We start from the raw sequence: 17,053 nt of genomic DNA, 5'->3' as shown, positions 1-17,053 counted from the left end.
ACTACATGGCTGATTATGGTAAGTTTTTCCGTGATTCCTTTGAGGACCCCTTCCTCTCTAAGTTTTCATGAATGCTTTATTGCATGATGGATGCAGCCTCTTGCAGTAAATTTAATTTCAGTAAAGTTACTCTTTCCATTGATAGTTACTTAAGGTAAGTGTTAAATTGTATAGTATGGACAGTAACACTGTAGACATTCAGAGAGTTAGTCATCAGAATTGTCAGGGAATATTAAAGAAATAGAACTTGAGTGGGCCTAAAATGAGCAGAAGTTGAATAAAAAGGCATTGTTAGCTATGGGACAGAATTTGACTAAAGCTTGTAATAAGACATAAGCACAATTTGGAACAGCAAACAGGAAGTATAAACTATTGGGCTTCAATAAAAAAATTTGGATTGCTATAATATTAATATCGATGAGCATTAACATTCATTCATTCCTTTATCCCACCAATGGAGTACTTCCAATGTGCCAGACCTTGACCAGACACCGGGGATACAGCTCTTAGCAAAATGGGCAAAAATCCTTGATTTTATAGAACTTACATCCTAGTGGAAGAAGACAGATAATAAACAAAGCAATAAATGAAAATATGTTATATGTTAGTAATGATTGCAAAGGAGAAAAATAGACTGGGGGGGGAAGGGAATGGTAGGGGTGGGTTGCAATTTTGGACAGAGTGGCCACGAAGTCCTCACTGAGAGAGTGATGATTGAATAACGACCTGAAATATACCTCAGGCATTCTGCTAAGTGAGTTACATACACAAAATCATTTAATTTTCATAGCGACTCTGTGAGAATAGGCACTATTATTATCCTCATTTTATAGATGAGAACCTGAAACACAGACAGCTAAAATAATTCCTTAAGAGTGCACAGCAATTAAGTGTAAGAGCTGGGATTTAAATCTGGGAAGAGTTTATACTGTTAGTCTGTATGATTTGATAACAAATGTCCTTGAAAAGGCTACTTGAGGTCCAAAAATGATACTATTTTAGAGCTGGAGAGAAATTTACTGAATGTCTAATCCACTGGTTTTCAAAGTGTTTCAGAATCACCTGGAGAGCTGGTTAAAACCCAGGTTTCTGGGGTGCCTGGGTGGCTTAGTTGGTTAGGCGACTGACTCTTGGTTTCAGCTCAGGTCATGATCTCATGGGTTGTGAGCTCGAGCCCTGTGTTGGGCTTCTGCTCCGTGAGGAGTCTGCTTGAAGATTCTCTCCTTCTGCTCCTCCCCGTATTCTCTCTGTCTCTGTCTCTCTCTAAAAATAAATAAATAAATCTGCAAAAAAACAAAAACAAAAACAAAAAACCACAACCCAGGTTTCATTATCCAGTCACCAGAGTCTGACTCAGTAGGTCTGGGGTGAGGCCTGAGAATTCTCATTCTAACAAGTTTCCAGGTAATGCTGATAGCTGGGCAGTACTTCAGGAATCATTTAGTCCAGTGGTTCTCAAACTTGGCTGCACCTTACAATCACTTATCTGGGCTGAGACTCTGTAGTAGAATGATGTCAGTGACTGCAATATACATGGAGGATTAAATACCACTGGTCTGGTTTGACCCTCATTTTACAGATAAGGAAATTGAGGTCTCAAGAAAGTAGCTCTTCCCTTCTTTTTTGGCTCCTAGCATTTTGCACATTGTTTCTTACTCACCTACTTGGTACAACTGTATAAAGTCAGGGGCTCTGTATCTATTTAACACACCGTAAAGGTTTAATAAATGTCTACTGTTGAGTTACTAATGTTGAAGGGAATGAGGGACCACTAAAATTTCTTGACCAGCAAAGTGATATATATTGAAAGTGGTATTTCATTTATTTATTTATTATAAAAATTTTATTTTTTACAGATTTATTTATTTATATTGAGAGAGGGGGGAGATAGTGGGGGAGGGAGAGAGAGTGAGGGAGAGAAAGAATCTCAAGCAGACTCCCTGTTGAGTGTGGAGCTTGACGCCAGGTTTGACCTCATGACCCACGAGATCATGACCTGAGCTGAAATCACAAGTTGGACGCTTAACCGACTGAGCCACCCAGACACCCCATAAAGACTTTAAGTAATGTCTACACCCAATGTGGGGCTCAAACTTACAGCCCTGAGACCAACAGTCCCAGGCTCCACTCACTGAGCCAGCTAGGCACCCTGAAAGTAATATTTTAGGACGCTTTGTTATTAGGATAAGATAAGGAGATTGCAGATGCGATGATCTCTCCGCAGTAGTTCTGTAGAGCCTTGCTACTCAACATGTGGTAGAGACCAGCAGCGTCAGTATCACCTGAAGCCTTGTTAGCAACGCATACTCTCCAGCCCCACCGAATCTACGTTTTTACAAGATCCCCAATGAGATGCGTACACATACAAGTTTAAGAAGCACTGTTCTAGGACATCCCATGACCGATGCTGGACTTACGGGGTTGCCCTAGGGGATCAAAAAAACCCAGTAAATATGAATGGCTGGTCGGGTCAGCTTTTCCATTAGCTTATTCCTTGACATTACTGATTCTCTGGGATCTTAATAGGTATTCAGTGGTCAAAAAGATTCAGCAAATACCAGGTTAAACAAAGCTAAACAAGTTTCTTTATGGCTGGACTTCTTTGAACTTTTAATATGCTAATGTACTTTCTGAGTCTCCTAGAAAAAACTACTAGTAGCTGCTTCTACACTTACTGATCGTGGCTGCCAGTTTGCGGGGCATCTTTCCACGTTACTACTTTGTGTAGCACCTCTCGGTAAAGTTGTAATATGCCCTTTGTGATATTTAGGGTCTCAGACATAAGCTATTCTAGCCCCTGGGCAGGCTATGATCTTACATTTCCTAAATTTAATATCCGTTTTTTATCTGTCCAAATGCCCAACCTTTCTACCAGTGGTCCAGGTATGTGCTTTCACTTCTGACTCACTTTGATTGACTGAAGCCTATTTGGACAGAGTCATGGGATAGATTTGTGGGTTCTGTCAGTGCTGGTCTGGGAAAATTTTAAAGAGTTAGTTGCTGGTTACGGTGTCTGATGGAAACGAGGAGGAGACACTGGAAAATGTTAGGGTCACTGGTAACATACTGAAGTTTAGTTTGTGATAGCAGTGAAATAAGGGGGTATGACTGTGAGTGATTACTGGGTGAACAAGGAAGATAGAAAGAAATTTGGTTGGCAATTATGAGCCACAACATCTGTCAGCAGATTTATAGTCAAAAATAAAAAGAAGCAGATGAACAGATACATTTGAGAATGAAGGTTATTTTAGATTTAGGACTGTTCAAAATTGGTTTTTCACAGTTTATTTTCATTGATGCCTCTTTTGGAAATTATGGCACTGACATGTTGATTATCCCACATTTTTTAACTCAGAAAGCTTTTGATTTTAAATCACACTCAGGAAGCTTTTGATTTTAAATCACACTCACCAATAAACTACCTATATTTTGGATACTGCTTTGTTTTGCTTTTATATATCCTTGATATGATGCTTCACTTTTTCTTTTTCTTTCTTTTTTTGATAGCAGTATACTCGCTGCTCTTCATGGTAAAAGGAATGAAAATATTTTCTGAATGATACTCTTACTGTGGGCAGTAGCAATATCACTTTTAATTTTTTTCTGTTTATTTTGTTATTAACCAATTCTGTTAATTTCTGTTAATAAACCAATGGAAAGTATTTTTTATTTGGATCTGTCCTTTCAAAAGCTTTACTTTTTATTTCCTTTTCCTGACATTAAAAAATGTCATTTCTTGCATACTGTTATTTCTACTTATGACATCAGTATACTTTTTCTTAGGAATTTTTCTCTTAAAAATTTTGATATTACTTTAACGGATAAATTTGGCTATGTAAACCTTTTTGTTGTTGTTTTTTAGAGAGGGAGGGGGAGGGGCAGAGGGAGAGGAAGAAAGAGAATCTTAAGCAGACTCCACGCCCAGTGTGGAACTAACGTACCGCACGATCTCACAACCCTGAGATCACGACCTGAGCTGAAATCAAGAGTGGGATGCTTAACTGACTGAGCCACCCAGACGCCTCTGGATATGTAAACATTTTAAGCCTGATTCAACTCGGTTTCTCTTTATTTTACCCTTAGTTGACACAATTTCCTGCACTTTCGGAAAAAATTTTAAAGAGAAAGGAAGAAAATTTTTGAAAAATCAAGCAGAATATATTGAATTAATTTGGTTTCAGAAACTACTAGAGGATGTTGGTGTAGTTTCAACCCACTTTTCTCCATGTCTAAAATCTACAGTTCCCACAACACTATGACTAGAACAGTGATCTGAGATTTTATAAGCTATTAAGTCATCCCAAAGAAATTCAGTTTTTCTTATTTTACTAGGTTTACTAAGACAGAAAAGCAGATGGAGGCATTACATAATGGCAGCCTTTGGAAGGAATGCTAAGATGCTTGATCTGTCCTATTGGCAGGATAACAATGGTGGGAGACGATGTTTACTATGCAATTTTGCCTCTTCAGTGGAGTGGGACAAGAGATATTGTAGCAGCTGAGTGACAGCCTCTGAACAGGTGGAGAGGGCTGGATGGGTGCTATGAGAACACCAGCTACTGAATTTTGGACAGCACGAGTGGCTTGTACCAACTACAAGCCCTTACAGTGGTAGGAAAGAGATAATAGAGGCAGCAATTGTCCCACATGCCAAAGGTAATTTACTAATGATCTTTATTTAATATATATGCTGAGGGTTGCCAAATACTTATCCTAGAAAGATTTTCAACAAGCATTGGAAATAGGGGTTCAAATTAGGCCTTGGGTTACTGGACAATCCTATCACCTAAATATTTGTACAACATCAATCCAATAAAGTATTTATCAAGTATCGCTAGGTGTCATGTTCTGTGCTAAGTGCTAGAATGCCAGGGCAAGGAAAAGATAAATGTTACCGTTGCCATCACATTTCTTGCTGACTAGCATGTGATGCAGATAAGTAAACAAAATGATATAACACAGTAATATGCCACGATAGGAGAAATAACAGGGAACTGTGGTAGTATACAGAAGGGGATACTTAGCTTTTAGTTAAGGAACCATAGAGGCAGAGGCATCTACATGAAGGATAGCTAAGCATTGGATGGACCAAAAGGAGTTGGGCAGGAAGAAGCATTCTGGCATTCTGGGCAGGGTAAAAAAAAAAAAAAAAAAAAACAAAAGCTCAGAGGAAGATCATAAAGAATGTTTCATCTGGACCATACAAAAGGAGAAATGGTAAAAATGAGGTTAGAAAAGTAAACAGAGTCCTGATAGGGTTTTATAAACATTTGGGCTTTATTATAGATGGAGTAGAGTGCCATTGAAAGGTTTTCCAACAGAGAAATAATTTGATATGTATTTTAAGGCAATGATTCTGGTGGCATTCTAGAGAATAGACCAGAGGGAGAGAATACTGGAGAGAATGAGACCAATGGGGAGACTGTGGCAGAAGTTTATATTCGAGAAGATGGTAGCCTGTATTTCACAAATGATGGCATTCTTAATAGCTGTTGCTTTTGTATCTGGCACACTAGATAGTAAAGTTATTTATTCTTACTTTTATAAGATAAAAGTGTTCGTTATTTTTAACTTTCTATTTCCCGTTTTATAATTCTTTAAGAAAACATTCTTATTTCTTCTTTCTTTATCTTTGTTAATTATCATGTCTGTTGCTTCCTGAATATTCTCCTGTAAATGTCTTTTCTGCTCTTGACATGTATTTTCCACCTTTTGTCATTGTGACTCCTTTCTCTCTCTTCTTTCCTTCCTTCCTCCCTTCCTTCCTTCCTTTCTCTTTGTGTTTCTTTTTCAAACTTGAGTACAGAGTTAATGATGAGAAAAAAGTAATTATGATTCTAGTGAATAGATTACAGTTGCCACAACTAGGGATAGCCTGAGATTTCTTGAAAAGGACAAGTAGAAAAAATTTCCGTGGTTTTTGAGTGCTGGAAAGAAAAAATACAGTTTAAAGACAAACACTGTTCTTGAAGGGGAAGAGGTTTGCTGTACAGCAATCAATATAGTAGAATTAGGAAAGACCAACATGGATCAACCTCAAAGTGCAAAAAGTAATTAAGGGCACAAAAAGCACATACTAAATGTCAAGTACAAAACAGAAGCTGAGAAATTACAGAGTGAAGTTCAGAGTTTAAAAATGACAGAAGGACCAAAGGTGGCAAGTGACAAAAACATTTCATATAAGACTAACTAAAAGTGCTACAATATTGCAACAGTATTACACAGGACACAACAGGTCAAGGAACAGCCTGGAAAGGTGTCTAATGGATAGCAAGGGTGAATCATTGACTGAGAGGGTCTTGCAGACATTTATTTTAAAAAGTAAAATTAAATGAATTCTTTGTCTCAGAACTCTCAAAAAGCTCAGTCGTGCTAAACAGAGAAATCAATTTAAAATGAAAGAAGTAAAATTTGGAAATGTTACCAACCAGTAAGTGGCAAAGAAATTGAGAAATTTGAATTCTCATATAGGACCAGATATGCTTTCTTTTAGGATTAGTGATGTCCAAGGCCTTTAGAACTCCTTTATAAAAAAGTATGTTACTTTTGTGTATTTTGTTCCCAAGTCACCCAATGTAGGCCATTTTTAATGCTTCCTTGGCTTTCTATGTGTCAGAGTATGACACACCTGTCCCTTACCAGGTAAAACAAAGGAAAACATCAAGAGAATGTACAGAAATCCTAGCCAAAGAGCTTCCAACCTCTTAAACTTTTGGGGGGGATGAGAGGAGGGAAAATGTGCTCATTATGTGATTGTGTGTGTGAAGTGTAGAATTGGAGGAATGGGAATTGCTCACTCTGGAAATCCTTTGTCTTAATCCCTTTGGGCTGCTATAACAAAAATATCATAGCCTGGTTGGTTTAAACAACAAAATTTATTCCTCACAGTTCTGGAGCCTAGAAAGTTCAAGTTTTGCCAGAAGCCTGTTTTGCCTGTTTCTTGGCTTCTTGCCTTATAGTTTTATTTGTGTTTGTGTGTGTGGGGGGGTGTGGGGGTGAGAGAGAGAGAGAGGCAGACAGACAGGCAGGCAGACAGACAGATAGACACACAGACTAACCCCATCATGAGGGCTTCACTTTCATGACCTAATTACCTCTCAAAGGCTTCATCTCCAAACACCATCACTTTGGAGATTAGGGTTTCAACATATAAATTTGGAGAGGACAGGAGCATTCAGTCCACAGCATTCTCAGAGACAGAAATTTTCCAAAGAGAGAGCAATTATTCTTTTAAAATTGTATGTTAAAGGCAGGATTCAAAGAATGGGTGTGCCTAATTAATTTATCCTCTCTTCCCATGATGCTTTGGGAAAAAGGACCACAAAAGATGGAGCAGGTAGAGAAGGTGGTAGCACCTGAGGGTGAACAGAAGGCAACTGAAATAAATCACAGGAACTGAGGGACTCAATGACAGTGGAACACGATGAGCTGGTCCGAAGCAATGCAGAGGATTCTGAGCCCTCAGGAGGGCTTGTGGGTTCTCCAATTCCATGCAACTATTATGTATCTGGTCCTGGAAAGACAATGGTCAACTCTGGGATTGCTAATTATGCTATTTTAAATGTAATTATATGACCTCTCTAACTTTCAAGTTTTTCCTTAATTTTATATTCGATCATTTTCCAAATATCCAGAAAGGTTGAAAGAATAATACAATATGAACACTTGTATATTCATTACCTTGATTCAACAATTGTTCACATTTTGCCATATTTGCTTTATATCACTATTTGTAAGTATGTCTATTTTTTTCTGAATGTCTAGAAAATAAGCTGCAGACATTGTGATCTTCACCATAAATGTTTTATATAACCACAGTATTATCAACACATTGAAGAGAATTAAATATATATATATATATATATATATATATATATATATATATATAATGAAAATAACCGAGTTATTTTCAAATTTTTCCAATTGTCCAGAAATGGTTTTTATTTTTTTAAAAGATTTTATCTATTTATTTGAGAGAGAGAGAGAGCATGGGCGGGGGGAAGGGCAGAGGGAGAGGGAGAAGCAGGATCCCCGTTGAGCAGGGAACCTGACACGAGGCTCCATCCCAGGACGCTGGGATCATGACCTGAGCTGAAGCAGATGCTTAACCGACTGAGCCACCCAGGTGCGCCAACAAATGCTTTTTAGATCTCTTTCTTTAAAAGCCAGGATTCAAATAAGATTCAGAGATTATATTTGACTTTTATGTCTCTCCAGTGTCTTTTAATCTAGAAGTCTCTATTTCTTTCTTTATAACTTTCACTTTTTGAAGACATTGCAGGACAGTCGTCTTTTGGAAGTTCCCGCATTCTGCGTTTATCTGATTTCTCCCATATAGTGTTGTTTTCCTAGTTCTTATATTCTCTGGATTTCCTGCAAAATCAAAGTAGATCCAATAGCTTGAATAGATTGAAGCTAAACATTTTTTAGCAAGAATATTGCACAGAAGATATCCTTATTTCATATTATGTTACTATAAAAGGCATGTAATGCCAGAGTTTCCACTAAAATTATGTTGTTTGATAATTTGGTTAATATGATAATAACCAGATCATTTCATTGTGAAGGCATATTTTTTTTCTCTTTACAATTAGCAAGGACTCTGTGGGATAATACCCTGAAACTTTGTGAATAAGCAACCAATAACCTAAAGATATTGTTTTATTTTATTATTTTTTTTAAAAATATGGAATGCTTCACAAATTTTTGTGTCATCCTTCTGCAGAGGTTGTGCTAATAATCCCTGTATCGTTCCAGTTTTAATATATGTGCTGCCGAAGCGAGCACTCGTTTAAAGATCTTAGTGTCCAGGGGCGCCTGGGTGGCGCAGTCGTTGGGTGTCTGCCTTCGGCTCGGGGCGTGGTCCCGGCATTCTGGGATCGAGCCCCGCATTGGGCTCCGCTGGGAGCCTGCTTCTTCCTCTCCCACTCCCCCTGCTTGTGTTCCCTCTCTCGCTGGCTGTCTCTCTGTCAAATAAATGGGTAAAATCTTAAAAAAAAAAAATAAAGATCTTAGTGTCCAACAATACTCGTTGCCTGAAACAATTATATCATTAGGAATTGCAAAAGTTGTGATTTTCTGATTTATATATAATTTCTTCTATATTTATTAGCTGGCATCTTCTGTGAAGAATAAGTTTCCCTCATCAACTGGTACTTGTATTTCTCTCTAAAGAAGCAAGGACACCATCATAATTTAAAAAAATGATTATAGCAATTTTGAATATAGAGAAAAACAAACCCAGCTGTAATCTCAACAGCTAGTAAACCAGTGTTAACTATTTGGTGTGTTTCTTTGCATTCTTCTTTCAAAGCCTATAAGTATATATATTACAAAATTTGATACAGAAGTTTTATATCCAGACTTTTATAGTTAGTATTATATCATTATCACTTTACTATGCTGTTAAATATTCTTTAAAGTATTTTTGCTGGCTGTCTGCCACTTCATAATTAGGATGTGGCATACTTTATTTCCTTATTCCCTTACAACCAGGGGGGCATATATCCTGGTTTGTCCAGAGCAGTTCTTATTTATGACTGTTGTCTTTGCAAAATTATTAAAGCACCCCCTTTTACTCCTGGAGTCATCTCAGTTTGGAAGACAAATTATATAGTCACCCTATCATCACTGTACCTGCAATTGACCATTTGCTGTTTTTAATTTTCTAATCTATTTACTCTTGTGTAAATCTTCGAGTGCATTTCTTATTATTTCATGAGGATAAATTTCTAAAAGTGAAGTGACTGGATCAAAGTGTATGAATATTTTTAAGGTTCTAAGTATTGCCTTGTTCGTATTTCTGTTAAATAAGTAAAACACTGTACCGTTAAACTGGACCCAACAAATTTATCTGCTTTGCCTTCCCTTTGGGAAGGATTTATCAACATTGGCAGTATTAACATTTTAGCCCAGAAGGTTCTTTTTGTAGAGGGCTGTCTGTGCATTGTAGTAGCACCTTCGTCCTTTACCCACTACCTGCCAATGGCACCGCCGACCCGAGTTGTGACAATCAGTAAAATCTCTAGATATTGCCAGATGTCCCCTGGGAGGCAGAATAGCTCTCAGTTGAGAACCACTGGCTTAGAAATAATAAATGTATAGAGTAGTTATAGCAACATCCTCCTTATCTAGCTTATTCATCTTAAGCTGTGAGTTTTTGACAAAGAATTGCTTATTTAGCCTACTGTGAATAGCAAATGGTAAAAGTTTCTTGTTCAAGATGACACGACCAAAAACAGTTGAATAGGAATTTGAACCTAGGTCTGTCTGTCTTCAGTCTTATCCATGTGTCCTGCTGCCTCATGTAAGTACTGCCATCATGTACTCACTGTTGCTAAACAGGCAAACAATGGGAAAAGAAGTGTTTTCTCTCTGGTGAGTTTTTGGTAATCATTTGGGATCTGTTTGTTACCAAGGCAATTCTTATTTATTTTTATCATCTGTAAATGGGATTGGCTGTGTGAAATCAATGTATCGAAACATGCAGTTTAGGTCCTGGTACACAGTAGGTGCTCAATATGTACTGGTTTCCACCTGTACTTACATTGGGTTATCATAACCATCTGCTAATGGGTCTGTGCAGGGCTTAAAGGAGAAGCAAACAAAGGGGACTGATTACCTTTCCCTCTTTCTACTTTCCAAAGCTGCTCTCTCTGCTTTCCCTCACTGTTGGTGACTCACACATTGAAGAAGGGAAGAGGAGTCAGACTCCAGGGCATTGACAAGTGAAGGGAGCACAATTTAAGTCACCGGAAGTAATGTCGATCCCTCTTCTTGTCTTCTGTTTCAAAAGCTGTTTGTTCAGAATAAGAAAGCCACCTTCAGGCTCTGGGAATAGAACACTGCATATGTGGCTTAGTTCCGGCTTGTTTGGGGACAAGTTTTAACTCGCAAACATAGGACTAGTGAGTGGGGTGAAGACAGACTGAGGAGAATATCATCCGTAGATATTTGCCAGAGTCCCTCCACCACTACTGCCAATTAAGTCTGAGGGACGGTGGGAATGGTAGATGGAATCTGGCCGACTCTTCTCTCCTAACACAGGAGAAGGTTTGGCTGGAGTTTAGCAGCTAAACTCAACTTAGATCCTAAACTATGATCATTTCAGGAAGCATGGGTGAACTAAAGCTAGTTTTATTTAGGTTTCTCTTATTCTAAATAGTGGACACTGCTGATTGTGGAGGTTTCTTCCTGAAAGAAAAAGCAGAGAGGCACTATGACAGAATCACGTTTCCCCTAGAAGATACTAGCCCAGGAAAGAAAAAAGAGACTGGATGTGAAATACAGGAAGTTCTCATCTATTCTTAACCTATTCTTAACATCAAAGTGTGATACTTTAGGCTTTATAGTATTCTATGGTTTTTAAAACATTTTCACAAATATTAACTCTGACCATTGTAACATGGCCTCAAGAGGCAAGTCAGGCAGATGTCCATATTTCAATTTTTTTTAATGATTTTTTATTATATTATGTTAGTCACCATACAGTACATCCCCGGTTTCCGATGTAAAGCTCGATGATTCATTAGTTGCGTATAACACCCAGTGCACCATGCAATACGTGCCCTCCTTACTACCCATCACCGGTCTATCCCATTCCCCCACCCCCCTCCCCTCTGAGGCCCTCAGTTTGTTTCTCATAGTCCATAGTCTCTCATATTTCATTCCCCCTTCTGATTACCCCTCCTCTTTATCCCTTTCTTCCCCTACCGATCATCCTAGTTCTTATGTTCCATAGATGAGAGAGATCATATGATAGTTGTCTTTCTCTGCTTGACTTATTTCACTTAGCATTATCTCCTCCAGTGCCGTCCATGTTGTAGCAAATGTTGAGAACTCATTCTCTCTGATAGCTGAGTAATATTCCATTGTATATATGGACCACAACTTCTTAATCCAGTCATCTGTTGAAGGGCATCTCAGCTCCTTCCATGATTTAGCTATTGTAGATGTCCACATTTCAGAAGAAGAAATGAAACATGGAAAAGTTGTGATTTTCCCCAGTTTTACAGAATTAGAAATGACAGGGGATCCTTGACGCCTACATCAGTGTGGTCTGCAATCCACCCCAATGCTTACATAGTTCCAGAGCTTACATGATTTCTCTGCTCTTAGACTTTTTTGTTTTGTTTTGTTTTGCTGGCTTTCTAAACTAGTCCATTTGTGAATAGTTGTTAAAAGAATGATTATGTTGTTGCCTCCCCCAACTTCAGTGCAGCATTTCAGAGTGTGCTTACCATGTTGTCTGAAATTTGGGTGCTACTCCTACTCTCTGTTTTTGTTATCCTCTTTTGTGTCCTCGTTTAAGGCTGAGCAGAGTTTATTGCTATACATCTATCACATTTTGAATTTATGATAGCTTTCTCTTAATGGATTGGATATTATTGTGTTTCAACCTCTGTGACCCTATGTCAGGACAATTCAGCTTGGGGATATATTGCTGAGTTGTAATTTTAAAACCCTTGGCCCTTCTCCCTGTCAAACAAACTTGAACATAAGACAGTGTTGTCTTCAATAGGACAGAGTTAGGATTTCTTTTTCAGTAAATGATGAATATTTGAAAAACAGCATATGCTTAAAATAGCATGTGTGCTCTATCTCTCTCCCCCTTCCCTCTTTTAGATTGGTCACAATGTATGAAAGCATAATACAAAGTGGGAAATGATCTCTTTTAGTTATCATGGTGCTATTAAAAAAAATCTTACCATATTTTGTTTTCTGGAAATAAAAGAATAACATCAAGCACTTATGTCTTAGTTACTTTTTAAAAATTTTAATTCCAGTGTAGTTAACATACAGTGTTATATTAGTTTCAGGGGTACAATACAGTGATTCAACAATTCTGTACATTACTCGGTGCTCATCATGATAAGTGTACTCTTAATCCCCTTCACCTTTTTCACCCATCCCTCCACTCACCTCCCCTCTGGTAACCATCAGGTTGTTCTCTATAGTTAAGAGTCAGTTTTCTGGTTGTCTCTTTATTTTTCTTTGTTTGTTTTGTTTCTTAAATATGAATGAAATCACATGGTATTTGTCTTTCTCTGATGACTTATTTCACTTAAAATTATACCCTCTAGATCCATCCATATTGTTACAAATGGCAAGATTTCATTCTTTCTTAATGGCTGAGTAACTTTCCATTTCATGTATATGTCACTTCTTCCTTATCCACTCACCTACCTATGGACACTCAGGCTGCTTCCATAATTTGGCTTTTGGAAATAATGCTGTAGTAAAATAAGGGTGCATATATCTTTTCAGATCATGGTGCTATTTTAACTTCTAACTCTTTTTTTTAGGATTTATTTTATTTTATTTTATTTAATAATATTTATTTTGTTATATTAGTCACCATACAGTACATCCCCAGTTAACTTCTAACTCTTAATTATTTTATTTTATAAGTCTTTCAGACCCAAATTACCTTCTGTCCTAAATAGTCTTCAATTGCAGCCAGTTGAAATTCCCAGTGTTTTATTTCTCCCTCCCTTTTTCTCATTTCCTTTTTCTATTATCACCTGTCCATCCATCCATCCATCCATCCATCCATCCATCCATCTACCCGTCCATCCGTTCATCCATTTATCCGTCCATCTATCTCTATCTCTTAGTAGAGGAAGCTCATGGTTATCATGCATCAAAGCCAAAGCAGCACAATTTCAGAATTTTAAGTTTAAAAATATTCTTAAATTAAGCAAGTTTAAGTGAGTTTGAAATTTATTTGTTCACTCCTATTTTGAAAGTGTTTCATCATGACAGTATTATTATCCCTTAAGTATAATCATATAACGAAGTGCTCATAATTTATTGACTTTATGTGGTATCACATAAAGAAGCTTAAGAGGTTGAAATTTGAAGTGAAAATTAGAGTATAAAATTTAAAGAATTTAAATTTATAGAATTTAAAGTTAAAATTTGGAGTGTAGATAAAAATGGCTTTCAGTGTCCATCCTAGTATGTTGCAGTAATTGATCTTTATGATTTCAGTGGCTGAGCCATTTCGATGTCTCCTCCCACTTCCCTCCACGTCCCCCTCCCCCACAGGATGGTGGCAGTCCTGCTGGCTTCATGCATCATGACCCCCAGTCTTTGGCATTTTCATCAGTCACTTGAAGATTACTTCACACTCCAGTCTCTGAAGGAAATTGGCAGGTGGCCAGAGAGTTTCAGCAGTCCAAAGAAATGTCTTACTTCCTAAGAGAAAACTCTACCTACAATTTCCATCTTACAAAAGGCATTATGATGAATTTAGATAACTCAGAGCTAAGTGATTGGAGAATTATTACATTATAAAGGCATATTATTTTTAGGAGAAGAGGGTCATGTTAACTAAAGGAAGTAAGAAAAAACAACAGCTTCAGTATTCACATGTTTATTATTTGTGAAAAACTTCATATTTTCCAATATAAAATAGGGCTTCTTGTGTTTTATTATAGGAAAATTTGTGTGTGCATTGGGGAGGAGGGTAGAAATAATAATGTAGTAAATTCAGAAGAATTTCTACCTAGTTTATGAGCTAAGAAATATATCTTATTTTCACACTTTGTTCTAAAGTTCTCTACTGTCTTTTGTTGAAATATGATGAGAAAAAAAAAAAAAGAAAATTTAAGGATATATCCAGAGCTACAGCCCTGAAGGCTGATTGTAGGTTCAAATTAAAAAAAAAAATCTTGTGTTGAAATAATCTTTACTAATATTTAAAATATCTGAATATCTTAAACAGCTTTATTGAGATGTACTTTCATTTTATATAATTCTGTGTAGAGTATACAGCTCAGTGGTCTTAGCATATTTACAGGATTGTCTAACCATCACTATAATCTAATCTTGGAATATTTTCATCTCACCAGTAAGAAATCTCTTTAGCCTTCACGCCCCATGCCCCAGCCCTAGGCAATCACTAATCTGTCTTTTTTTTTATTGATTTGCCTGTTCTGCACATCTTACATAAATAGAATCATACAATATGTGCTTTTTGGAGATTGACATGTTTTACCAATAACTTCTTGTGGTTATAGAAGATAATTGTTTTCTAATTTTTTTAACATATGATTTTTTTAAAGAAGAAAAAACTTCTGTCAAATAACTCCTAAGAAAACAACTTTAAATCATTTTTTGTCTGTTTCTTTCCAGTCTTTCTCTGTATATTTGTTTGTTATTTTATTCCTTAATTTCTTTAAGAAATATTTATTGAGTTCATAATATGGACCAATCACAGTGCTGGGCACTGGACATATTGAGGTATACAAGATAAGCAGCTTAAGTGTTGTTGATAGAATAGGTGGCTTGGCTGGTTAAGCATGAGACTCTTGGTTTCAGCTCAGGTCATGATTTCAGGGTCTGGGATCAAGCCCTGAGTCGGGCTCTGTAATTAGCATGGAGTCTGCTTGAGATTCTCTCCCTCTCCCACTGACCCCCCCCACTCTCTCTCTCTCAGATAAATACATCTTAAAAAAAAAAGAATAGGTAATCATAACCATTGTAGTGAGTGCTACAAATGAGAAGTGTAGGCTGCTGTACTGTACAGTGTGGACCTAATTTAGTTTTTCTAAAGAAATTATTTAATATATGCCTATGTATATGTATTTTAAATAATTGGGATCATATGATATATAAAGTTTAGCATATTTTTTCTTAAAACTATATTATGAATATTTTCCCATTTTTTAAAATATTCTTTGAGAATGCTATTTGTTAAAAGATTTATTTATTTATTTCAAGGGATGGGGAGTGGTAGAGGAAGAGGGAGAAAGAGAATCCCAAGCAGACTCACCACTGAGCGCAGATTCCCCAACACAGGGCTCAATCTCATGACCGTGAGATCATGACCTGAGCCGAAATCAAGAGTCTGACACTTAACCAACTGAGACACCCAAGCACCCCATAGAGTGCTATTTTTAAGGGCTCCATAATTTTCTACTGGATGTATATACCAAATTTATTAGAAATTGGAATATTTCCTGGAATTTAGGCTGCTCACAAGTGGCATTCATCCTGAGGTTTTTAATGACAAAAAGCTCACACGTGAAAGTATATGAATTTGTAACCAAGAACTACTAATTAATTCAATTATGTCTGCCTTCTACCTTTTGCTTTAAAAGGTCTCTAGAATCAGGACTTAGGATTTATGGGTCCTGGAGATAAAAAGGTAGTTATAGCACTCCTTGCTTTAATAACCTCACTGTCACTGCTTTATGATATTTGGGAAATCTCAGAGAATTAAAATAGAAGGGTTGGCAAAATGACGGCTGAGCTCTCATGGCTCTTCTGGACTCCAGATTGAGAGCTCTTTCTAGACTTAGTGTAGGTACTTAACTGATTATGGGGAACTTGGGGACAGGAACAGATATTGTTGAAAATAAACTTTTTGAAGAGATGGTGACTCCACAATTATTGACGTTTGGAAAGCATTTTCTTTGATATTTATTTATGAATCTACTTGCTTTTTATTTTTTCTTTCCTAATTTTTTGTTCTCCTTGTTTTAGTGTGTTCTTGGGTGCCCCATCTTGTTTTGTATGACATGGCTTCTATTTATCTGAGATCATTTCTTTTGTGTGTGGGTCAGACATATTGTCAGATGTCTCACTGGGGTGAAAGTCATCCACAATAAATCTCCTTTTTTGCTCTCTTACTTTCCCCCTCCTCTTTGTGTGTTGCCATTTTCTTCCCCACTTTTGCATTCCTTCTTTTGTTTTCTTGAGCTACTTGTCCCACCTCCATTCCTCCTTGACTTTGTTGGGTCATGAGTTCTCTTTTACACTCAGTGATATAGCTGCTTCTTTTTATACTACTGTGCTTTGGTATTCTGTGCTGCCTCTCTCTTCTTCCCCTTCCTCTCTGTGTATTTAATATGTATTTCACCTTGGCTCTGCTCGTTTGTGCTTCTGAATCCCTGCAACAGCTTCTCATACATCCTGTGTAGACTCAGGGAAAGGAAAGGGACAGGACAGTTGTTGTAGTCACTAATGGAACAGCAGCTCCAAATGCAGATTCACTTAGGAAAGGGACTAACTGAAGAAGGAAATTTCCCTAATATGTTTCTCCTAT

The 17,053-nt window shown here is 37.2% G+C and overlaps 1 protein-coding gene and 1 non-coding gene across 7 annotated transcripts in view; one reads left to right on the top strand and one right to left on the bottom strand.

Moving 5' to 3' along the window:
• Nucleotides 1-17,053, top strand: part of SLC44A5 (solute carrier family 44 member 5) — a 382,764-nt gene that overhangs the window by 116,713 nt on the left and 248,998 nt on the right. The window lies entirely within an intron of this gene.
• Nucleotides 8,681-8,787, bottom strand: LOC123795444 (U6 spliceosomal RNA). Its single transcript, XR_006780493.1, has one exon. It is a non-coding gene; the product is annotated as a U6 spliceosomal RNA (small nuclear RNA).

This window comes from Ursus americanus, chromosome 12, assembly GCF_024610735.1.
Source record: "Ursus americanus isolate L20-20 chromosome 12, mUrsAme1.1.p, whole genome shotgun sequence".
Taxonomy (NCBI): Eukaryota; Metazoa; Chordata; class Mammalia; order Carnivora; family Ursidae; genus Ursus; species Ursus americanus.
This window is presented reverse-complemented; position numbering and strand designations above follow the sequence as displayed.